Source organism: Lepidochelys kempii, chromosome 1 (genome assembly GCF_965140285.1).
Source record: "Lepidochelys kempii isolate rLepKem1 chromosome 1, rLepKem1.hap1, whole genome shotgun sequence".
Classification (NCBI taxonomy): Eukaryota; Metazoa; Chordata; order Testudines; family Cheloniidae; genus Lepidochelys; species Lepidochelys kempii.
In genome coordinates, this window is record NC_136380.1 from 154,101,384 (window position 1) to 154,127,163 (window position 25,780).

The 25,780-nt window shown below is 42.9% G+C and overlaps 1 protein-coding gene across 6 annotated transcripts in view; it reads left to right on the top strand.

Moving 5' to 3' along the window:
• Positions 1-25,780, top strand: part of USP9X (ubiquitin specific peptidase 9 X-linked) — a 654,895-nt gene that overhangs the window by 446,585 nt on the left and 182,530 nt on the right. For 5 of the 6 annotated variants that reach the window (XM_073358602.2, XM_073358592.2, XM_073358612.2 and 2 more), the window contains exon 1: positions 5,095-5,756. The exons of the other annotated variant lie outside the window; for it this stretch is intronic. The gene's annotated coding sequence lies outside the window, so the exon portion shown is untranslated. Of the gene's footprint in view, positions 1-5,094; positions 5,757-25,780 lie in introns of those variants that run through there. 6 annotated transcript variants of the gene reach the window in all.

Genomic DNA, 25,780 nt, shown 5'->3' on the forward strand with positions numbered 1-25,780 from the left:
GATCCCATCTCTTCCTAGCAATCCTTCTTCCTGGAACATCCCATGGTCGAAGAATCCAAAGCCGTCTCTCCAACACCACCTGCATAACCTCCACATTTACCTCCACAATTCGATGGTCCCTACCTGGGCCATTTCCCATCTACAGATTCTAAGATGTTTTAACACAGTGGCACAATCACCTTATATCTTTTGGGCAGACAGAAGAAAACATGTCTTTATAACCACTTTTAAGAACCCTTTTTAGCCCAAGTTCCAATACCTACCAAAGTTAAAACATGATACTTTAACATGGCAAAGCTATGTCAGTGGTGGAAACAATGTGCATTTTAGGGAAATGTCAAGTGTAGAATAAGTCTACGAGTTTTAGTTTATGGAGCTGTGCAAATTACGCAACACAACTTTATAACAAATGCTTTGTTTTCTCTAAAATGACATAGAATACAAAAACCAATACTAATGCCAAGTTAATTTAAAGTGTCAGGAAATGCAAAAGTTCAGAGCAATGTCAGCTCACATATTATTTCTGATTGCTAGTTACCTACATAATTTCATATATGATTACATAAAAAATCGACACTAAAAAAACTAAGGATGAAAACTCAATCCCTCAAAAGTTAGGAAACGCCAAAATTAAAATGGCCTATGCTACCTTAATTCAGCCTTCTTTTGTGTACGCATTATGATAGTCTTAAATTACATGATGATATACTTTTTTTTTCCACTGGACCCCTGCTTTTCATAAGGCTACAAAGGCAGGTCATGTGGTAGAACAGTCCTAGCTTGTAGAGTTATACTGAACACTTGCATTGCGTTGCAGCAAGATATATGTTCATGTGGAGACTTGGTCTTTATTGAGATCCCTCCATTTACAGTGCTAATTCTGAGAAAAGTTGTAAAGTAATAAAAATGTATAACTATTGAAAGGGATACTGCAAGATAAAAATCTAGTATATGGAACATGTAGAGTAATTGATCTAAATATCCTTGTTCATAATATATTAAACTGAACATTTTAAACATCTTAATCTTCATTGCTGTCTACTTTTTGCATTTCTTACAGGTTGGACAATGAAACTAGATTAGTCAGTTTCACATATTTATAGCTAGTTTCAGTTTGAGTTTGGTATGCTGACTAGAACAATGCTGCAGCTTAATGAGTTGGAAACCGTGCAGGGGAATGCCTAAATCCTACATTTTTTTAAATTGAATTTAAAATGTCATGTAAGAATTTCTAATCAGATTAGGGCTAGTCTACAGGGGAAACCTGTCCAGAATCGTTATTATGAAATAAGCTATTTTGCAATAGCTATCCTGGAATAGATGCTTGTGTGGATACTTTATTATGGAATAATAAGTGGGCTTTGTGAGCACTTGCTCACCAACTGCTGTCTTCCAGCCACCAATCCTCTTTAATCAATAATTTATCTACTCCCTTATCTGTTCATTTTCTCTTCCATAACGTTCCCATTTTGCGTGCAGCACTTATCTGCAGTGCCCAAAAGTGGTCCACAGACTTTTTCATCAGCTGCAACAAAACTTCATAAAATGAGCTGAGGAAACCAACTCAAAGGATTCTGAGGCACATCTCGGAAGCTCAAATGAACATAAACAGAGGCCTTATTTCTTGTTGTTGGTTAGAATGGAAGAATTGCACAGTCAGAGAAGACTGTTTTGGGATTTGCTTGTTGAATAACCACAACAGACCCATTGCTATCCTAGGCCCCCTTTTGTTTGATGCCATAAATACCTGTCTGTGTTAGCCTATCATGATGTTTGATTAATATGGCTACAGGCAACTGTTGTCCTGGCAAAATATTTTGAAACACATCTTTTTAAAATGTTTGATAAAGGAGATAAAATATCAAAGTACCAGAAGAAATATGGGCATAATTTCTTTAGCATAAATGCACAATTTTGTTTCAGTATTTTTGAGACTAGTAAATTACAATAATAAAAAATTGCATAACACTAGGTTTGTGTGAAATGGAAGTAAACTACAATCTCAAATGAGGAAAATACCTCCAAGGACATTGGAAAGTCATGGAGAACTCACATCTGTTTTGTACCTTAAATTGAAGCTTTCAGTTAAATGCAATGAAATTTCTATTCCTTTTCTTTGTTAAAGAAAGCCTTCTTTACAAGTTAACGTAGTTATCCTGTTTACTAAAAGGTGCTTGGGGTTTAATAGGGCTATTAGTAGTATCTAATGGTCTTTTGTTGAATTATGCAAATTGAACTGATGTCTGAGTCCATTTCTTAGTGGGCATTAAAAAAACTGCCAGTACACCTATCAATCTGTTTGATGCCATCAGAGGTGCTAAAGACAGAAGGACATATTCCTTATTTGAACCTAGGATAATGTTATATTGTCAGGACAGCATAGGGAAGGTTGCACTGTTATTACTTGTACTATTATTTGGATACATAGGGAACTTTAATTTTCAGTGCTGTCAACCTGGCATTTTTCATAAAAATGAAACTAATCCACTTAAAGATAAATAGGAAAGAGACATGACTGTAATTAGACACTACTAATTGTTTTACAGGGTTGGAGGCAGTTGAGAAGTGCACACAACTTGAAAATTCTGATCTATTCTGAAAATGCACTTACACCTCTGTAAGTAAGCTGAAACAGTCAGAGCCTAGAGGGTTCCTGCAAAACAGAGAGTACTGAGGCAGAACAAGAAATGAAATGAAGTAGAATTGCAGACATTCTGGTCAATTTCACTTTACTGTCTGCCCAGAGGGGAAAGGAGGGGAAATGTGGGTGACAAAACAAAATCAAAATGGAATAGAAGGAAAGAATGAGTGATGGTGCAGAGAGAGAAAAGGGATAGGAAGGTATAACAAGAGAGTGAGACTGAGACATCAAAATCTCATGAAGAGGTGTAGGAAGTCATCAAAACTGAAATAATTGGGCTGTATTTGATGTAGTTCTTAAAAGCAAAGGTTGTTAGGCCTAAACTTTTATTGATGTTTACAATGACCATAGTTTGAAATTATTACCTTGTTTAATTCCTTATATTTTTTGTTGGTGGTAAAAATACTAAAAACTAGTCTGACAGTAAACAAACTGCTGCATTTGTACTATAACAGGATAGCAGCGTGTACTGGTTTGTTTACAGAGTGCTTAACACTAAGACCTGGTCTACACTGCAGGGTTAGGTCTATGTAAGCAGCCTTGCATTAACCTAGCTGTAGATGTGTCTTCTCTTAAATTGGTTTCCTGCCAAAGTGCCTCTCTACACCAATTTAGTAACACCACCTCCTTGAGCAGTGTAGTCATGGTCAATGTAACTAAGTCGACACAGTGTCAGTGTAGACACTGGGTTACTTTGTGCACATTACTGGCTTTCAGAAGGCATCCCAGAATGCTCCACACTGACAATAAAATTGATACAAGCGCTCCTGATGAGGATTTGCATTGCTAACACAAGGAGCCAAGTGTGCGCGCACACACACAAGTGATTTAGTAACTGTGGCGGCTGTATGTTGACAAATGAGGTTGACATAATTTTATAGTGTAGACAGCCCTAAGATGTGCTTTTGCTGTCCTCTCCAAATGCTAAGGGTTGGCAGGAAAACATAAGTAAATCAGGAAATTGCACCATAATTCACCCTTCAGTCCGAAGTCCTAAAGACTGTTTAGAAGAGAATCCCTGAGGCCAGTCACTATGAGTAGTTGTTGTTTTGGTCTGTACAGACTGCAAACACTGGAGATAAACATTTTTCACAAGTTAGGGTTGTTAGCCCTGACCTCCTGGGCAAATTCCAACTCCTTACATTCTGCATAAAGTTACCGCTGCATTTTTAATTGGATACTGTTGTCTTCACTGCCTGCCCTGAAACTGTTAGCATCATATTGGCTAATGCTGTATAACGAGAGAGACTCAACTTGAATATGATCAATTTTTTTTAAAAAAAGGTAAAAGTAGTTTCAGGTACTAGATCTGGTTGAGTTCCATCTCCCTGTCAACTTTTGTGGTTTTAGATTATTCCCTATTTTTAAAATGTTTTCTCCCTCCTCTTGCTATACACAAAGTCCACACAAATGGAGAGATGTGACAATATTGAATTTACTATATTCTAAGTGCTGTCAAGCAAATAACCGGAAGAAAAAATAGACAAAAATAATATATTTGTTATAGTAACCTTAAGTGTTACAAGAAAACAATTGGGGGTGGGAGAAGGAAAACAGATAAATTTGAGTTTTACAGTGCTGATGCCCTTTAAATTATGATGGTGGCTTACTCCAGTGGTGGCTGCATGCAGGGAAGGGTGAAGTAATTGCTATATGTATACAGTATCTGCTTGTATGACAGCTTAAGGGCCCCCTCCTACTGTCTAGGCAAAACTCCATAGTCTGACTCAACTGCAGCACTGGGTCCTAAATTAGTAACAGGCTTCGGATTGAAGGGTGCTGTATGCATGCAAGACTCGCATGAAAAACGAGTGATGCCGCCGGTCTGCATGCACGGTGCCAGGCAGCTGGAGGAAACTCCCCTAGTTCCAGCGCCCGTGCCCGTGCCAGGGCGAGGGGCTGTCTGGCCGGTTCTGCGTTACGGCTACTGCTTGTGCCCTAAGCCACGGGCAGCCCGCTGCTGGGGGCGGGGGAAGGGGGGAAGTGCGGCGGAAACACCCGGAGTCGGCAAACAGCGCTGCGGCCGGCCCGGGCTTTTCTCCCTCTCCCGCCGGGCACCACCCGCCTGCGCCGGTGCGCGTGGCCTGAAGGCGGCCTGCGGCGCCCCTCGGCCTGAGGCGGGGCTCCGGGCCCCGCGGGGGAGCGGGACGTCAGCGGCTGCACCAGGCCCCCGCGCGCCAGTCCCCGTTTCCCCCTCCCCCACCCCGGCCCCGAAGGAGGAAGCGTTGACGTCATTATCCGGGCTCTCCGCGGCGGCGCTGTTCGCACAGCGGGTCACAATGGAACCCCAACGAACCTAACCGACATGAAACGGCCGCGCAGCCGCCCGCCCCAGTGAGCGCGGCCCGGCCGCCCCGCTCTGCGCCGCGCCCCCTCCCCGTCCCTCCCCTCCCCCCGCCCCGGGGAGCCCCGCGCGCCCCTCGAGGGGGCGGTGACGGCCGCCAGGCCTGCCCCGCCGTCGGGCTGAGTGACACACGGCGAGAGAGAGGAGGGGAGGGGGAGGGGGGTCACGCTGTTTGGGTGGCGGGGCCGCCGTCGCGTTAGGTCGGAGTCTGCGCCGCTGGCCCAGCGCTGCCGGAGCCGCCATATTGCCCAGGACGTAGCGAGACGCTAGCGCCGGGAGCGAGGAACCGGCCACGCCGCCGCGTCTGTTCTCCGCCGCCCCGTGCACGCAACGAGTGGCCAGTGCCCGGCCCCTCCCCCCCGCCGAACCCAGGCCCCGGTGAGCGGCGCGGGGAGCGTGTGCGCCCCTCCCCCGGGCGTGTGTGTGTCTGTGCCCCGGACGGGGCGGAGCGTGCAGGCCCCGGCCAAGCCCCAGCCAGAGCCCCGGGCTGCCGGGCAGGAGCTGGTGACGCAGGAGAGACGCCCCGGCGCCGCTGCCGGAGGGAGCCAAGCGGCTAGGCCGGGATCCGAGCGCGGGCAGCTCCGCACAGCGCCGCGGGGCCCGGCAACGGGCAGCCCCCTCCGCCCGCCGGCTCTGCGCGGAGCATGACTCGCTGCCCTGCTGGCTGCCTGGGATGAGACAGCCCCCGGCGGCGCATCGTCTGCAGCAGCACACAGCGGGGGAGCGGGCCGCGGCGGCGGCAGCAGCGGGAGAAGAGGACACCGTGCGGGGGTGAGCATGGGCCGGGGCCGGGTGGAGAGGAGCGGTTCGTGCCGCAGCCGGTGGCCGCGCTGAGCGCAGGGAGGCGCAGGCTGAGCGGTCCCTGGCCCCGGGGGACGGGGCCACCTAGGCGGGGTGGGGAGCCGGAGGCCGCTGTGTTGTGGCTGCGGGGGGAGGTGGCGGCGGCGCCGCCCCCGGCGTGTGTCCGTGCATCGCTGTGTTTTGGAGCGTGAAGGAAAATGGCTGACGGCGTCTCCTCCTCTTCCCCGTCCTGTGCGGGGCTGCGAGGCGGGCTGGAGGGAGTGCACCCAACCTGGTACCCTCGGGGAGCGTGTCCGCCGGGCGGCCCCTCCCTGGACCGCTGGGGTGAGAGGGGCTCCCCGCAGAGCGGCACCCGCTTTTACCTCTCCTGAGTCTCGTTTCATTTCACACCAAGCGCCATTACTGAGGTGGAGTGATTGGAGCTGTGTAGGCCTGGGCTACGCCTGGAAATAAAAGGCCCTGCTCAGACTCTTCCCCCAAATCGGAGTGAAATCCAGCAGCACCAGCTCATTCCCAGCCGCTGTAAGCGTTATTAACACGGGTGCGGGCGAAGTGCGTCCCGCCTCTAGCTCCCATTCCTAATAAAACTGTTCCTGTGTGGAAAACGGCCTTACCCTTTTATGCCCCTTTCTCTTTAGTTCACCCTGTTAGTTTTCCAAAATGACCACTTAAGACTTTCCAGTTGTTCGTTTACACCAGTGTTAAAACTTTACTTTGAGATTCATATCTGCGGCAGGGCAGTTGGGACATAATTTTTAATGTCTTGGCCCTCTTTTTTTATTGACAATATAAAAGGTAATTGAGGAGATGACCACAGGATCTCTCTCCCCCCCCCCCCCCCCGGAGTTATCTAACTACTATTCTACCTCACTTTTGGCACCATTGTCTGTGTACAGTGAGGATGTATATGAAAAATCCATACTAACAGTCTCTTATTGCCAAATAAACTTGTTTCTATATAAATGTCATAGAAATGTCCTAAGTTGTAAGATGCCATATTTAATTTGATTATTGTTGTTCAGGAATCAAGTTGTATATTGAATGATCATGTAGCAAAAATTATTTTTTTAATATAAAAGTGTGTAATTCTAATTAGAATTTTGAAAGGACTCTAAAATTCTTTATACAAATCAGGTGTGTATTATGGTTCTACCAGGCATGTTGATTTTTGTCTGCAAAATGTTTTAAATCCTTGATCCTGCAGTTGGGTTCAGTGTGGGAAGACCTTTACATCTCAACAAAGCCTCACTGGACTAATTTTGGGTATGTGCAAGGATCTGCCCATATGGACCTAATTGCAGGATTGAGGCCTAAATTTTAAAACTGGGCTAATTTATTTTTGATATATAGTACTAAATATGCTAGGAACGCTTGCTATGGCAAACTGACTTGCAGGTTTGTTTGTCATTGGATCTCTTATCCGTTTGCTAGCTAACTACAATTGTGCTGGGCTGTGGGACTGGTGGTAAGTGTTGAGAGGATTGGGTCTTTGCTGATTAGGTAGCTGTAGTGACATGTCTACTTTGAGAGGTTATTGGTAACAGATTAGCAGCTATCTACAAATTTCAAACTGCTAGATACGTCCTGGATCGTTTGGGTGCTGCTTATGATAAAATGGTGGGGCTTCCTCCTTTAGCATTCCTGATTGAGGAACATGTAGGATGAAGCCAGCTATTTCAGCGAAATCTTAATCCTACTGTACATTGATCTTGAGGTTTTTGTTAAACATGTAATGATGTTTATTTGCAAGGCAGCAGCACCATTTGTTTTCGCAAACCAGAACTCAGCAATTTTCTCAGTCATATTTCTCAATATTAAAATTATTTCCTTCAATTGCAGTATTTGGAGCAGGAGAGTAAAGGCCAGCTGCGCTGGATGTCATGGATACTTAAAGATAGCTCTGAATAAAGACATAATCAGTATAATCTAGAATGAACTGCTGTGGAAGAACCTCCAGCATCTAGTTATGTGAAAAAAGGCTCTAGGTTAAAAATAAACCCATAAGATTGCACCACTTTTTCTTCTACTTTTTCACTTTTACCTTGTGCCCTTTCTATCATCTTGCCTCTTTATATAGTCTTTTTAAAACATTTCTTTTGAGCAACCTCTGCTGTCCTCTTACTGTTTCCAGCCTGCTGCTTTGCGTCTTGGTGAATTTACTATTCTGGTGATACTACTTCCTATTGAACTGACAGGAAGGGCTGCTTCTGTAGGTACCAATCAGTAAGGGCAGTGGGAGCAGACCAGGTGTGGCTTTTGCATCTTTAGAACACCACCCCCTTTAGAAGTGTTTTGTTTCCAGTTTAGTGCATTCACGGTTGAGGGTACCCCGGAGTGTCAAGCAACCCCTGTTTCTATTATGTATCCAGTCTTGTCAGTTGTGTATTGTATTGAAAATGCTGGAATTGTTACAAAGAAAATGAGAAAAGATAAGTAAATAGCCACTTGAGGAACTAGAAATGCCTATGGTAACCACAGTAGTATTCTCTTGCTGGGGTTCTCAAGTCTAAATATGCAATTCATGTAGGGAATTTTCAAAATGTCAGATATCCTGAGTAAAACTGAATAAGAATTTTGTTGTTGACTGTGATAAAAATATCTTTGAGACACATCTACTTGATTACTGAGAATTTTTCTTCAAGAGTCATAGGAACCTTTTTATTTTTCCCAATATACTCAACTGTATTTAAAGTACTAGAATTTAACAATTACATGGATTTCAGGCAGCATAGCTATTTTTTCTGAAAAAGCGTTTGTTAGCTGATAAATAGAATTAAAAATTGCAATAACATTTTGAAAACATTTTTACTAATAAACATCTAATTTAAAATTACTTCCTTCAGTCTGTTTTGATCATATTTTAAGGGAAGAAACAATGCTTTTATCCTTACTTGCATTCCAAAGAGCACTGAAATTGTTATGCTGAATCAGACCAGTGGTCTGTCTGATCCAGTATCCTCTCACCAACAGTAGTCAAAACCAAATGTCTCAGATGAAGGTGTTAGAAACCCTAATGGGGAATAATGTGCACATGGGGAAAGTTTCCTCCTAATCCCTAGTAGAGGTTATAAACATGAGGGTTTGTCTCTCTTATAATTTAGGATACTAATGTTAACATCCAAATGCTTAAGTGAAAATTCTTGCTGCTGTTCAAGAATCATTATTTTGCTAGGAACATCATGCTTTGGAAGTATGTGCTCTTCTTAACCATTAATTTGATTATTGCGTGAATCCTTAAAAATGTAGTACATAATACTTGTATTGCTCTTGTCATATCTGTTTTAAATTTAGGGGCTAAAGTTGTAGTTCAGGTGTATTATGTGAACTAAATTTGAGTGGTTGGACATTATTTTAGTCCTAGAAGACGGTATATCTTTTGCAAAAAATAAATTATCATGTACCTATGGTACTGGGTTGTAGTCTTTCTCCTTTGTATTTTACAGTGTGTCATTTAACATAATGTAATAATACACGCAGACTTACTGAGGAAGTAGTTAGGGTTGCTACGCACAATGTACCTTACACAAATCCAGACACAAGAAAAAGTTAAGCCATCTAAAGCAGTGGTTCTCAAACTTTTGTACTGGTGACCCCTTTCACATAGCAAGCCTCTGAGTGTGATGTCCCTTATAAATTAGAAACACTTTTAAAATATTTAACACCATTATAAAGGCTGGAGACAAAGTGGGGTTTGGGGTGGTGGCTGACAGCTCGCGATAAGAGGGAAGGTCCTCTCATGGATTAAAAGATAGGAAACAAAGGGTAGGTAAAATAAATGGTCAGTTCTCAGAATGGAGAGAGATGTCCCCCTGCAGTCTATATTGGGACCAGTCCTATTCAACATATTCATAAATGATCTGGAAAAACGAGTAAACCGTGGGGTGGCAAAATTTGCAGATGATACAAAACTACTCCAAGATAGTTAAATTCCAGGCAGGCTGCGAAGAGCTACAAAAGGGTCTCTCAAAACTGGGTGACTGGGCAACAAAATGGCAGATGAAATTCACTGTTGATAAATGCAAAGTAATGCACATTGGAAAGCATAATCCCAACTATACATATAAAATGATGGGGTCTAAATTAGCTGTTACCACTCAAGAAAGAGATCTTGGAGTCATTGTGGATAGTTCTCTGAAAACATCCACTCAGTTTCAGCGGCAGTCAAAAAAGCGAACAGAATGTTGGGAATCATTAAGAAAGCGATAGATAATAAGACAGAAAATGTCATATTGCTTCTGTGTAAATCCATGGTATGCCCATATCTTGAATACTGCGTGCAGATGTGGTCGCCCCGTCTCAAAAAAGATATATTGGAAAAGCTTCAGAAAAGGGCATCAAAAATGATTAGGGGTATGGAATGGCTGCCATATGAGGAGAGATTAATAATACTGGGACTTTTCAGCTTAGAAAAGAGATGGCTAAGGGGGGATATGATGGAGGTCTATAAAATCATGACTGGTGTGGAGAAAGTAAACAAAGAAGTGTTGTTTACTCCTTCTCATAACACGTGAACTAGATCACCAAATGAAATTAATAGGCTGCAGGTTTAAAACACAAGGACATATTTCTTCACACAATGCACAGTCAACCTGTAGAACTCTTTGCCAAAGGATGTTGTAAAGGCCGACTATAACAGGGTACAAAAAAGAACTAGATAAATTCATGGAGGATAGGTCCATCAATGACTGTTAGCCAGGATGGGCAGGGATGGGTATCCCTAGCCCCTTATGCCAAAAGCTGGGAATGGGTGATGGGGAATGGATCACTTGATGGCCCCCTGTGTAATACCTCATGATCCCAACCCCCAGTTTGAGAATCCCTGATCTAAAGGTACATCTAATCTGCATCTGGGAGCAAGCCTACCAGCCTGGGTAGAGACCCAGGTCTCCACTAGTGCTCTAAAAATAGCTGTGTAGATGGTGCTTTGATATTACAGATTGGCCTGGTATGTTGACTCTGAAGCCCCCTTAGCCCCTGGAGCTTTAGAGCCTGAGCTCTAGCCGGAGGCCCCACTAACGCAGGTCTGTGGACCAAGCTAGGAGGCTTGCTCTCCTATGCAGTGTAGACATTCCCTAACAGTACCCTCTAGTTCCCTCTAGTTCTCTACCTGCAAGCACAATACCTTACTATTACCTCAGCTGCTGTATACCACAGACCATACAGCCCGGGTATGCAGAGGGGGTGGCTACAAGGGTGATGGAATGCTGCCATTCTTAGGTGGCGGAACTAAGATTGTGGTGTGTAGTCTGTGATATAAAGTGTGTGCTTGTGGGTGGTGATAACATTATGTGGTTTGTATTAGACGAACAGTTTAAAGGTTGAGTTCTTTTGGATTCTTGAATTACTAAAAATTACCACCAGACTTCTTATATTTTAATCTTGTAATTTTTTTCTCCCATGAATATGGTGATATTTACAATTTTTTAGCTTTGATATAGTATTGTCATAATGGGTATAACTGCCTTTTTAAAATAACTGTACTTTTTGACCGTGTTCCTGAACAGAGACATGGTGATAGCTTTACTTTGGAATGCAATTAAAAAAGGGTTCCAACTATGCTTGAGTACAGAATCATGTTTTAACTTGGGTTGGACAGTTTTGTTCTAAGTAGGTCTTCTAATGATGCAGTTGTCTGTTAGAGTGGACAGGGTTTCTGCATTTGTCTATTTGTCTTAATTTTACCCTCTCAGAACTTCGCTTGTGGAATCCCTGGGAGACTTTAGGGATTCCCCCACGCCGCATGCTTACATCATGCATTTCCTGTGAGTAGAATAAATCTGGTTTAGTGGCCTTCTGGATGATTTGTCAAGTTGGATATCAGTAAAGGTACAAGGCAGCTCGGATATGAGCATCTGACTTGAGGGGAGGGGGAGAATAAATTTAAAAGATGACAGCATTCCAAAGTGGAATCTTTTTTTTTTTTTTTTTTTTTTTTTTAAAAAAAAGGAAGGTGATTAACCCACCTAATTCCTCTTACATTTTTCATTGTGAACTTTACTAATATTTCTTCTTTGTACAAAACAAGTAATTTTACTCACGTATTTCAGAAAGTTCAGTTCTGAGCTGCTGGGTAGGACTTGCTGTCTTCTGGTTATTGAGACAAATGTTTTGGATGATAGTAGGCATGCAAACATTGATGGAATAAAATACAAAACTTACATTTTGATACATGCTTACTTTAGTGGAAAATCCTAGATTGTATGGGCTTCTTTTTCATTAGGTTCTGGACTGTTTTCCCATGGTACCTGAAGTATAACAGACAACTACCATTTGTCTACAAGAAATGCATCTCTTGCAACGAGCTGAATATAAACATTGACCTGAAAAGCTGTTAGTATTTAATATGTATAAAATATATATATAAAAATATGTATTTAATACTCTAATATGACCTCCTTTGATGCACAAGGCATATATAGTAAAACCTGCCTCAGAGACCAGCTGTTATGAGCAACTTCTTGCAGAGGCCACGGAATATGATCGTTGTCTGCTGTGCAAACCTTTGAAGAGAGACCACATCTTACAAGTGACCACTTTTGCTATCCCCAATGAGTGGTTGCTCTTGACAGGTTTTACTGTACTTTGTGTTCTAGATCCCCTAGGCACCCCGATCTTGCTGACACTTAAGTAGAGGCTTAACTTTATGCATATAGCTTCAGTAGGGCTGGAATAGAGTAAAGTACAAGTATTTGCAGTATGGGAGCTTTTAATATTCTAGATCGGTGATTCTCATCCTTTTTGGGCTCAGGATCCATTTGTAAATTCTTATGGCTTCTAGCAACCCAGTAAATAGTCTAGGGGTAGAGACCCTGGCGTGGTTTCAGTCAGATCCTGCCCCTGGGAGTGAGAAGGTGGTCTTGCCAGCACTCACTCCGCAGTGGGAGCTCCTGCAGTCGCTGTGCTGTGAGGCTGGTTGGGTGGGGCTTGGCTTGGCTCTCTGCTTTGGGCGTTGCAGCCTCTGGGGTTGCGGTGCCAGTCAGATTTGGCCCCACACACCTAATTGGATCAATTTTGTGTGAGTTGAGTTGTGACCTGGCTCATGGGCTTGCAGTGCCACTCAAATTTAGCCTACCTAGACTCATGTAGTCAAGACAGCTGGACCAAACCTGGGTGGTGGTGGGATCCCAGAGGTTGCAGTGCCTGGAGTAGGGAGGTGAGCCTGTACTGCCCTGTGGGACAGGAGCCACAGGAGCTGCCATGTGACCCTTTGAAACGTTTTGGATACCCAGTTTTGAGTCTTCAACAGGGATTCTCAGCCCATGAGTCTAGGTAACTGGAAAACAGCAAAAGGGGTTGGGGGGGGGGGAAAGGGGGGAAGCTGACCCTCATTAGACTTGCACATTCTTTAGGAATGTGTAGAATTATCTTGAAATAAGATCCCTCTTTCATAAAAGACAGAATTTTAGAGGTGGGTTTCCCTCAACACTGTGATGCAGTATAGAAGTTCTAGAAATGTGGGTTGGATTCTAGGTTATTGATCCTTTTGTACTAGAAATTAAACCTCTTACAATTATGTGGAGGGGAAGCCTCTTTTAAAAATTTCTTTATTGGTTTTCCATAATAGCAGTGTAAGTTATACAATGAGAAATGTTACTATCGAAAGAGATTGGCATCTCAGTATATGTTTTTAATATACTAGTGTTTATTTTTTCTTGTTTCTGTTGTACCAATAAAATATTTAGCACATTTTTACAAGTTTCATCAAACTAAGTCTGTGTGCATGATTTTTAATAAAAGAAAGAAAAAGGGATTATTGGAAGATTTGATTTAGTCTATCCTTTTATAGGGGTTTGGGGAGTGAAAACACGTTAGCCTAAAATTTTGTAAAAGCATGGAATCCTAGATTTAGGCAATAGATAATGTTTTATTTTTCATTTGCAAAAGTGAAGAAAATGTTAGTTATTCATGACTTGAACATTCCTTTTTTATCCAATTCTGGTAGGTGTTTGGTTGTGATAATATTCAGTCATTTAAAAACTGTGGCATAGTCCCAGAAAATATAGAAAATCTGGAGCTTGGCTGGAAATAGGATAGTTTTGTCCCGAAAAATCAGTGATTTGGTCTGCCATTTTAAGCTCAGATTCTACACAGACCTCCATGTGGGTGGACCCCTGTGGCACGTGATTAACTTCAGTAGAACCTTAAATTTCAAAATGCTAGTTTTTGCATTTTAACTTGTATTTTTCTTTAAATTATCCCTTCTGACAGTAATGCTTTAATCTTTTTTTCTGAGCAGGGTAAAGTGTTAATGTCAGATTTCTTTAATACCTCAGATGTCTCTTGTACTTTTTTCATGGTCCCTACAGAGGTGGATTAAGATCTGTTGGGGTCCTGGACACACAGAATATTGGGGCTTTCCACATGCTCCCCCCTGCTCCTTCCCTTCCCCCCCCACCCCCCAAAGCCCCAGAAGCCAGGCCATGGTCAGAGCTTCCCAGGGAGCCTGGGCCACTGTGGGGAGCCCTGGACCCTCCACCTTCCCTGGGTGGTGCGCCCTGTGGGGCAGGGACAAGGTCTTGGGCCTGTTCTCGGTCACCCCGGCCCCCTGCCCAAAGCAGGTGCAGGTCTGGGACTCCCCACAGCTGCCAGAACTCCCTGGGCAGCTCTTACCACGGCCTAGGGAAGTGGTCCTCAAACTTTGGGGCATGCTCTCCTAGGGAGGCATGGAGGAACGTTTAGTGGGATGCAGCAGGGCCCAGCCCTACCCCTAGCTCCACTCTGTTCCCACCCCAGCCTTGTCCCTAGGCCCAGCTGTGTCTCTGGTCATGGCCACCCTGCTACTCACAGCCACTGACTGCGGGTCCCAGCCCTGGCTGCCCGGGGGTGAGAGGGGTGGACTGGGTAAGGGGGAGGTGTGACTGAAAAAGTTTGGGGACCCCTGACCTAGGATGACCATACTTTCCATTTTGGTCCCAGATGTCCTGACTTTTTTGGCAAAACTGGGCATTTGTCCCATTTGTTCTTGCCAACTGAGCACTAGTGTTACTAAGGCGATTATTTCTCATACTAGCTACCTAAGCTGTCAAACTGCCAAGGCCATGTCCCCCAAGTCACACACCATGTCCATGTTTCTTTTCCTATGTTATACTCTAGCTCCATCACTATTTTTTCTCCCTCTTTCTCTTCTCTCCCCACATCTGGTCAGAGCAGGGCTTAGCTATGGTTTCCAAAAATGATGCGGAGCAAGGTTTGTCCTTGCCTGTTTGCACTAAATTATGTTCAGCACCAGTTCAGCTGCCCCTGTTACTGACATTTGTTGTCAGTGGGTAATTTTCCTGGTGTAGACAAGGCTTATGATGTTGACTCCCTCTGTGACATAGGGTAAACCATTAATTCATTTGCCTTAGCTTTCCCATCTGTAAAACTGGAAAATAGGGCTTGGAATTTTGATCAATATGAAAGATGTGAAGAGAGGAGCACCAGTGGGGGCCAAGACAAGATCTTTGTTGAGAAGTCCCACCTGCAGTTGCTGAGAGTACTTCCAAGATGCTTTGACCCTGCTCAGAGGCTCCATCTTTAATATCAGCCTCTTGCTAGTAGATGTCTGAATTTGAAGATCACCTTTTCCTTGTATGCTGGAAGGGGGGATATTTTTTCTTCATCTTTGCCAGCACTCCAGCCACAGTGTCTTCTGACTTTGAGTGGGGGTCTTTACTAGTGTCTTCCTGCTCAAGAGTCTTGGCTGGTATTGCTTGGCAGGAGGATGTAGAAGTGTCTCCTAGTAGGTCCCTGCCTTGGCCTCCACTTTTTTGTATTGTTTCCCCTTGGACAGTGTTTGCTTCTGCTGTTACTTACAACTTCCCCCATAACAGCAAGTTTCATTGCTGCCTAGAGATAGCTGAAAAGCAGTAGTGAAAATGACCAAAATCTTTTAAATTTCACTGTGTTCCTCCATGGCAATGAGGTGAGTAATAGCAGAGGCTGTCTGAATACTCAGACTGCATTGATTCATCCTCAGTTCACACTTGGAAGGTTTTTACATAACTGTATGGAGTGGGGACTTAATTTTTAAAACACGAAAGGTTAGATTCTGCAGAAATTGAACTTAGATCTCCCTTTCCCACTTCCAAGTCACTAGGGAAAGCATCTCCCCAGAAGTGAATAGATTGATTTTTTTTTCTCTCTCCCAAACCCTGAGCATAATACTTCTCACATGGGTGAGGACTGATTAATATTTGTAAAGTGTTTTGAAGTTCACCATTATATTTTATTCTTGATACACTTTTCTTCCAAAGCTTTCAGTTTGAATAGTTAGGTTATCTCTATTTCACAGGTGGGAAAGCTGAGATAGAGAGGCTGTGTAACTTGTCTGTTGTTAAACAGAAAATTGTCATTTGGACATAGAGAACTCAAGTTTCTCGACTCTGATCCTGTGCTCTAGCCATTAGACTACAGTTCCTCTCTAGGTGGATATAAGACACACAGCCTGTTTTGTTTTTGTTTTTTCCAGAGGTGAAGAGCAACTACACCTCGCCTTGAGTTAAGTGAGATTTGCCAAGCACCTCTTAAAATCAGGCTAATATGAGCTGAATACTGGTGTGTAAAGTGTATAGTCAGGAAAGGATCTCAACTTTTGTTCTTTACTATGTCAGCTGACTTTAGGATAACTGTGATGATTTAAGTATTTAAAAAAAGACTTTGCAATTCTAAAATTGTTTAAATTCTAAATGAAAATTGCTGCTCAGAAATCAGAATTCTTCTGCAGTCCAACTCTTTTTTGTTTAGTGTAACCTGGTTGTGATGTGTCTGGTAACAGAGCAGTAAGAACTAATATCTAGTTCAAAGTAATACGAATCATTTGGGAAAATTCTTATCTGTTAATGTTCGTGCTGTTTTGGCTTACTTTTTAAAAAAACAGTTGTTGATTTTACCTGAGAACTTTTAGCCCTTCAGTTTTATGGGTGTTACTTTGTGGAGCAAACCAGATGTATAACTGTTTTTTGTTTTGTTTTTAACTTTGACTCTTAAGTCAAAAATGATTGTGTTGTATAGAAACTGAGCTAGTCAGTGTTTTCTAAGGGGAACAAATACCTATTAAATATACTTTTTTTTCTACCAGTCTTAATTTTGGCGGGTAGGAGCTGCTCATGTTTACTTCTACAGTAACTCTTACAATCTAAATTAATCTCTCTCCAACCAGATTTAGTATAAACTGTTCCTAAACTTCAGGTCTGCTCATCAATACTGCACAACTTGGTGCTGAAGTTTAGGGATGTGTTCACTCTGAAGATGCTTGATCTTTATATACATAGTCTAATAAAGTAGGTCTTAAACTTTGGGCTGCTTGCTGCCCAATCAGCAAACAGCTGTGGCCCATGTAACATCCTCAAGACCATATGGGTAGTGTATATATTGTGTGGATGCGGCCCACATAACACACAGAGAGCTGCATGTGTGGCCCACAATGGTAAATAGGTTGAGAACCACTGGTCTAATTTTACAGTTTTTGCTCACTTGTGAGGCTTGCAAAAAATGATAATTGGGGTCCTGTTAGTCCAGGGGTTCTCAAATTTTTGTATTTTGTGATCCCTTTCACACAGCAAGCCTCTGAGTGCGACACCCCCCCACCCCCTTATAAATTAGAAACACATTTTTAAATAATAAACACTATTATAAATGCTGGAGGCTAAGTGGGGTTTAAGGGTGGAGGCTGAGAGCTAGTGACCCCTGTGTAATAACCTCACAATGCCCAGTTTGAGAACATCTGTGTTAGTCTGATTTTGAAAACTGGCACAATAGCTATGGAAAAAAGTTCTATAAAATTTTTTTTTTAACAAGCCATGGATATAACTTTTTCTTTTTAGGTGCCTATAGAATCAGGTTTTCTATTTTTTTTTTATTTATTTAATCAGCTCTAAACTGTTTAGTTATTCTGTTAAGTTTTTTAAGTTTAAGGAATAGTTAAAATTGAATCCTGTTTGGATCTGATAGAATTACCGTCAGGTCTTCCATTTGAGAGACAAGGTGGGTGAGGTAATAGCTTTTATTGGATCAACTTCTGTTGGTAAGAGAGAAGAGCTTTGGAGCTACACAGGTCTTTTTCAGGTCTGGGAAACTTACTGAAAACATGGTCTTACAGTGCAAACTTACTCGGTGTCAAAGGTAAACATAATTTTTCATTTTCTCCCTCACTACCTTTGAGTTTTTTCTTCTTCCATTTGGTCCATTGTATTTTTTTCTCCCTTTCTGTCACAGAAAATTGTGATGGTGTTTTTTAATTAACCAAGGCATCAGATTCGTTGTTTTTGTCTTCCACTTTTTACCTGGGGTCTTCCTTTGCTCTTATTCCCTTGTTTTTCCTCTATGCTCTCTCATCCTTGTACTTTCCTTGTGGTTCTGTTTTTGCTTCTCCTATCTTGGCTGAGTTAGGTGGAATACTGGGTTTACAATGTTGCCATGCCCACACTGGGAAGAACCCCATTAATGACCCATCTAACCCATCCACACAGCCAGGTTTGGGCCCTTGCTAGGGGCAGTCCAGCACCCAGACCTTGCTGTGTAAGCAGCTCCCAGCCAGCAGGTTGTGCTCCCCTGTAGGGGGCTCGCTGCCCAGCAGCTGGGCTCCACCATGCGGGTTGGGCAGGGCTGCTGGCTGTGGGGCAAGTGGGCATGATCGGGAGGACTCTCGGGGGTTACATCCCAGGAGTCTGTCCCACTCCCCAGTGTGGCTCTGGCTCCAAGTGGTCTCTGCTGCCTGCCACCTGTGGGGCCCCATCTACCTCCCTAGGGTTGAAGCAGTGGGACTGGTGCAGAGGCTGGTATGGTCTCGGCCAGTTGGGGAGAGGGAGGGAGCATGGGGGGCTCAACCGAGCCCCACCAGGCAAGTGGGTTCTGAGGGATCCCAACCCAGATCTGCTCCCACACTGACCTGGCTGATTGCACACTCCCGAGGGGCTGGAGCCATCCCTGTCCCGGGGCTGGCTCTGGCCATGCTGCCAGCTCAGCCTGGCAGATATGGTCACCTCCCAGTGGGGCCAGTGAGTGCAGGAGGATGTGGAGGAGTGGGTCTCTGGAGGGCTTGTGGGGGGGTGCTGGGCAAGAGGGTGTTGGGTGGTGGTGGTGCGCAGGGCGCTGTGTGGTTGTGGTGGGGGATTCTGCAGGCAGGGGGATAGGAGTCTGAGGGGGGTCTCAGTGTGGGGATGCTGGGCATAGGGTTTGGGAGGCGCTGGGCTGGGGGGCAGTGTGGGGTGACATGGGCCAATCCCGAGGGGAAGGGGCACACTAGCAGCATAGTGCCGGATGGGCCAGTGTGCATCTGGCAGCTGCCAGTTTGTAAACTGTTCCTTCATGCTGGGTTCGGCGAGTGGGGCCGCCCCGACTTGCTGTACCGCATTGCCTCCGGCTGGCCCCTCGTTCCGGAGACTGGCCTCTTTGACCCTGACTACTGCACTCTCACTCCCCTGAAATCTATTCAAAATAATGCTGCTAAGTTCATTTTCTGGCCTGTCATTCTGACCACATCACCCACCTCTTTCAGTCCCTCTGGCTTCCTCTTAACCGCTGTATCAAACACATGAATTTCTTGTCTTTACATTCCAAGATCCTTCACAGTTTAATCGAACACTATTTAGTTGATCTGGTAACATTTCATGACATCAGCTCCTTCCTTCTCTGTGCCAACATTCCCAGTCTTTACCATGTACCAGCCAGGTCCTTTCATAAAGACCTTTGTTTTCTCTTATGCTATCCTTATGCAGGTGGAAAATTCCCAGATACAATAAACACTTCCTTATCCTAGGCTTTATTTATTGAACACCATCCAAACTCAGCACTGAATACTTAATTCTTCATGAGCTTCTCTGTGGCAGTCTTACCTTAACATCTGTGTGTTTCAAAAGCATTAATGAATTATTCTTCACAAGGTGAGGAGGCAGTGTTCTCACCATTTTACAGATGGGGAATTGAGTCGCAAAGAATTCAAGGGCAAAATTGTCAAGTATTACTAATATTGGGTCCACAACTTCAGGTGCCTAGGGTCTGAATTTTCAGAGTATTTAGCATTTTTAGAGCCCTTCATGTGTTTAAAACACATCTCCCATTGACTTCACTTACAACTGAGAACTCACCACTTGTGCAGATTAGGCCCCTGGTATCTCAAGATAGGGATAGAAAATGAGGAACATGCAGTTAGTTGCCACCTGTGGAAATTTTAGTTTGCGACTTACAGGATCTTTGTGCCAGAGACAGGAATAGAATCCAATTCTCCAGAGTGGCATTCAGTTCCCTTAACTACAAGACCTTCCTTTCTCTTCCTGCAATATCCTGCCTCTCTCAGTATACACCTTTCAGCTTCTTCAACAGATGAGGCAAGGGTCCTGCAGACATCAGCCTCATTCACCGAACAGCCCTGAACCCTGTCCACCCTATGAACTGAATGAGGTAGTGGTCCTATGGAAAAAATTGTCTTTAACTACAGATTGTATCAAAATGCATACCCAAGGGGGACTGAAGTAACTTTGCCCATGCAACCTTAATCTTGCCATTTAATTTTTTTTGAGTGCTTTATTTTGTAACAGTGTTCTTTTAATGTAGTTTTTATAATCTGTGTAATTTCCTGTTTTTTTGAAAAGCTGATAAATAAATCTGAAGTTGATCATATGAAACTATATTGATTTCCACATTGGTCATCAGAAGAGAGAGACCTTTTAAATCCACAGCATAGCCCTTAACCATGTGAGCTAACAGAATAATTGATAGCAATTGAAGGCTGCTATCTTTTCTTTGGATCTGTCAGTTAGAGGGGAATGATGACACACTTTGCTCCTAAGTTTCACATTCATTTAATAGACAACAAAGGAATGTTGAGACTCAGAAATAATGGTTTCAGTTCCAGGTTCTGGAGGGCAGTGGGCTCTGCTAGTTATCAACCCTTCTGGCCCTGCCCCTTCTGCTTTGATTCCTCAAACTCCCCCCACCCCACTATGGACTACTCTCTGTCCCCCACTACTGCTCACTCTCCTCATCAGCTCTCTGCTTCTCACCCCTCTGTGTTCAAGTCAGACTGCATCCTTCTCCATGCTGCCTAGGTGCCAGCAGGAAGAACATTGAAAGCATAGGGGAGAGTGTACCTTTTTGTCAGTTCCTGTGCCTGGAAGAGCACATGCTGGAAAAGTTCTCTTCAGCCATAGGTTGGAGCATGCTCAGTCACTTTTTGGGGATGGGGTATGTTCAGGGGTAGAGCATTTTAGTGTAGACAGGATCTTCAAAGATTTTAGCTGTGAGCTTCTAACAAACCTCTACAGAGCTTGTGTGAACTGATTTCCCCCCAAATCTACAGCTTTTCACCAAAGTGGCTGTAAGAGTTTTTTGAATATGGACAAAACAGTTTTCACTAGCCTTTTTTTCTTGAAAACCGTTTACAGAAATCTTCTGGCTGAGGCAGATGCCCGATGCGGAAAATTTCAGCCCAAGTGGTTGACGTTTTACAGTTAAAGCTACTGAAAACATAGTCTTGTAATGAAAAGTATTAGGCAGCCTTACCTATAGTCATAATTTCCAACTTCTTCTGTAATTGATGAGAGACTTAAATTGTGCTTGATGTTGAGCATCCTTGCTCCTGCACTGGATTCACCTCTTGCTATCATTTAGTAAAATGAAAAATAGAGTATAAAAAAACTGCAGTGCTGGATAGAGCTAGTAGCACTAGAAGAGGAACAGAGTTTTTGTTGAATTTAGAAAGCATTTAAAAGAAAATGTTGAGGATTAACAAAATTGAACTATGTCAAGACTCAAGAATGAAATTAAAAAGTTGCCTCTATTTTCCCTGTTGGTATAAGAGCATTGCTGACTACTATAGCAGAGCATGTGGACCACTGCTTTACAAATTCTGTGCCGCTTGCAGGTAGTCTGCAGTGAGTTGTTTGGTTACTAGTTTGCGGGGATAGCTTATGGTTCGTACTTAATGAGAGAAACATAGTGTGTAGAGTTCTCACTTTGTTCAAAGTATTTTTAATATACTTTTAAGGAAAACTTAAATGCTTCCCAATATAACTTATTTAGAAGAAAAGTCTGAAGTGGGACACTATCATCCTGTGTTGTTCTGGTGCCATGGCAATGCTTTTAATGTTGTCCATCTCAAGCTCTATCTTCACTTAAAATTCTACAGCACACAGCTGTAGCCCTTCAGTGTAGACACGTCATAGTGATGGGAGGGGTCCCCCATCCCTGTAGTTAATCCACCTCTCCCAGAGGAAGTAGCTAGGTCGATGGAAGAATGCTTGCACTGGTGTAGTGCTGACTATGCTGGGAGTTAGGTTGGCATAGGTATGTGTCTCAGGGTGTGGATTTTTCAGACCCTTCGGAGACAGCTATGCTGATGTAAGTTTTCAGTGTAGACTGGCCTTAACAGAAGTCATACAGAGTGGTAGGAGTGCACATGGTGCTAATGCTTAGGTCTAGTTTCGCAGGGAACTGCATGCGTGAAATTTATGGCTGGCGGTATGGGAATATTTATTACTGATAGGTCACTTAAAAATGTATGGGTGAATGTCTTTTAAACATGTACACGTGAATGTATACAATATATTGGACTTATTAAAAATCTTTATCTGCACAGTGTGAAGATGCATAATCAACTGAGAGTGAGAACACATTTTAGTACCACCAGTGAGTGAGCTTGGGAAACTGCCACATTTTCCCTCCCTCAATCAAGAAAAAGCCTAATGAGCCTAGAAGAGTCCACTGGGATGTTTAAGCCCTCTCAATGAGAAGCCAAGTTTAAGAAGCCCAGCAAGCCATGTGAGCCTCTTTGAGAGGTAGCCAGACCCATAATGGATGTATTCATATGCCCCTGAAAGGAAAGTGGGACTAAGGAGCCTGGAGAGTGTGCATGGTTACATTTTAAACATCTGCAAAATCTACTGTGTGTGGTGTTTAATGGGTGGAGCTCAGAATAATGCCCCAGTGCCATTTTTGGAATCTGATCCCTAACCAAAACGTAGTTTGCTAATGTGTAATTTCAAAATTAGCTAATTTGTAAATTAGTAACATGTCTGTGGAATGTAGACTCCTGCAAGCATAGTGTAAAATGTTAAACAGATTACTGAAGACCTAAGAGTGCTGCTTTAAAAAAAAAAAAAAAAAGTTTTTGGCCTGTTTCTTCATAAAGGCAGACCTCAAAATGTAATCCCATCTCTGGGCTTATCAATGTGGGGTAGGGAATGCTCTAGCTTTACCCCTCCTGCCAACTTCATTATGTGCAAATGACTGCCAGTCTCCTCCTAAGGTCTTCAGCTAAGAGGGAAATTGGGCTTGCAGGACTAGAGTGTAGGGGAAGAACTTCTGTACTTCTCCTATGGATCACAGAGGGTTTGGCACCTCCATCCTAAAGCCAGACCTGATTAACACTGCTGGATTAGGCCTGTCCCTTTTGTAGACATGCTAGGGTTTATAGGAACAGGATTTCTCTCCAGCAGGCCTTAGGACCAGACTGGAAAAAGTCCAACCTAAAACTAAAGAATTTCCCACACAAACTATGCAAATTTATGAAGTGAAAGTACCAGATGCATATCAATAGTTTGACTGCACTTTAAAAGAACCTGAGATTATAAACAAAAAAAATCCCTTAAACTCAAGAAATAGAGTTATGGTTGCACTTAAGCAAGGCATTCAAGTGGCTTTAATTTGGGTCTGAGAATTAGGAACTCGTATTGTCTATCCGTAAGTTTTTGTGACCACACAGAGAGGATGCCTTAATCTTAATTGAATAGTAGTTGCACTGCTTAGTGTCTTCTTTTACAGTCATTCATACATACAGTTTTACGAATTACTTAATAGAAGGATAGCAACATGAAGGCAATCATTCCTCATTGTTAAGGGTCCAATCCTGCCAGATGCTGAAGACATGCCTCTTAGTAGGAAGTGATCAGCACCTTACAGGATTGAGCCCAATGATTCGGTTTGCCATCCAGTTGGCTAAGTGTCAGGCAGAGAGGTAGCATGTCTCCACATATGAACCTTGTATACCCCGATCAAGAAGTTTAGCTCTTACTAAAGAAAGCAAAGGTTAGTGTGGTAACAAAGCAGTACATCCAGTATCAGATGTGTGTATGAAATAAATGATAAAATCCGTGTTCTGTGATGCACAGTTTTGATACTCTACATGTAAAGAAGGGAAGATGATAGGCTGACATCTCGGGACAGAATTAAGGTAGTTTGGGAGCCTTGTTTTGAAAAGTGCAATTTCCTACAGCCACAAAAGGAGATTCCATGCTCTGTTAATGATCAGTGATATTACTGGTGTTGATTTAGTCCATGCTGGGTTGTCTCCATCCAGTGGGACAGTCACTTTCCTGAAGTGACAAATAAGTGGACTTGCAAAAGAGGTGTGTGTGGGAAATAAAACACAAAACTTGGTGAAATCTCTACTAATTATTAGGTGATTCTGCAGCTACTATATGTGGGTGGGGAGATGGATGTCTGTTATTGAAAAAGGTTTAATTTTTTTCTAGAGTCTGAGGTCCCCTCCAGTTTATTCAGGAATGTTTAAGGAAACTAACTTTTGTATTTCACCTTTAAATAGTCATCCAGCATTTTTATGGATCTATCAAAATGTGTTCATTTTTATTAGTGTTATAAATAACTGTAGTGCCTAGGAGCTTTAGTCATGGACCAGAACCCACTGTGGTAGGTACTGTACAAACACAAAACAAAAAGACACTCTCTGCCCCAAAGAGCTTACAATCTAAAACAAAAGGCAACAGATTGATTGACAGATGACTGAATACAAGGAAACAGTGAAACCATATTGGTCAGCATGATAGGCTGCTGGTGTGTTGAGCATACTGCCTAACTGTTTTTTGTAAGTATCACAGCAAAGTTTTGAGGGTTTTCAAGGTGAATAATGAGTAATGAGGTAGCTTTGTGGATGTTTACAAGGAGCTTCTCCCAAGTGTAAAGGGAAGCATGGGAGAAAACATGAAGTTGTTGGTTGGAAAATTTTAAGAAGCGGGTGATGAAGGCTGGCATTATGGCCAAATGGATACAACAGGCAACATCTCAATAGCAAATGAGATGTTGGGGGGGGGGATAGACCTTGAAGGGTCTCGAAAGTGAAGATCATCAGCTCATGTTTGAAGTGATAGAGAAGGGGGAACCTTCTATATTCTATAGGTTGACTGTGTGTTGTGGAAAGAAGCACTTCCTCATTTGTTTTAAACCTGCTGCTTATTAATTTCATTGGGTGACCCTAGTTCTTGTTATGTGAAGGGGTAAATAACACTTCCCTATTCACTTTCTCCACACCGTTCATGAGTTTATAGACCTCAATCACATCCTCCCTTAGGTTTTTTTATAAGATGAACTGTCCCAGTCTTTTTAATCTCTCCTCATATGGAAGCTATGCCAAACCCGTAATAATTTTTGTTCTCCTTCTCTATACCTTTTCCAGTTGAGGTGGGGTGCCCAGAACTGCAAGCAGTATTCGAGGTGTGAATGTACCATAGATTTATATAGAGGCATTATATTTTTTGTTTTCTTATCTATCCCTGTCCTAAAAGTTCCTGAACATTGTTAGCTCTTTTGACTGCTGCTGCATGTTGAGCAGTTTTTTTCAGAGAACTATCCACAATTACTGCAAGATCTTTCTTTAGTGATGGCAGCTAATTCAGACCCTATTATTTTGTATGCGTAATTGGGATTGTTTTCCAGTGTGCATTGCTTTGTGCTTAACAATATTGTATTTCATCTGCCATTTTGTTGTCCAGTCACCCAGTTTAGTGAGATTCCTTTGTAACTTTTTACGGTGATCTTAGCTATCTTGGACTTAACTATCTTGGCTAATTTAATTACATTTATTTACCTAAATTTAGGTTATTGCTGATTATGTGCGCGCGCTCTCTCTCTCTGTATATATGTATATGTATCTTATGACTTTTAAAACAAACTTTTTGTATTTGTGGATAATGTAAGCACTATGCCCAGATGTATAGACACTTTTCTTAACCTGTGTGTTATATACTTTAACATTAGATTTCATAAAATTTTTATCTGCAAAC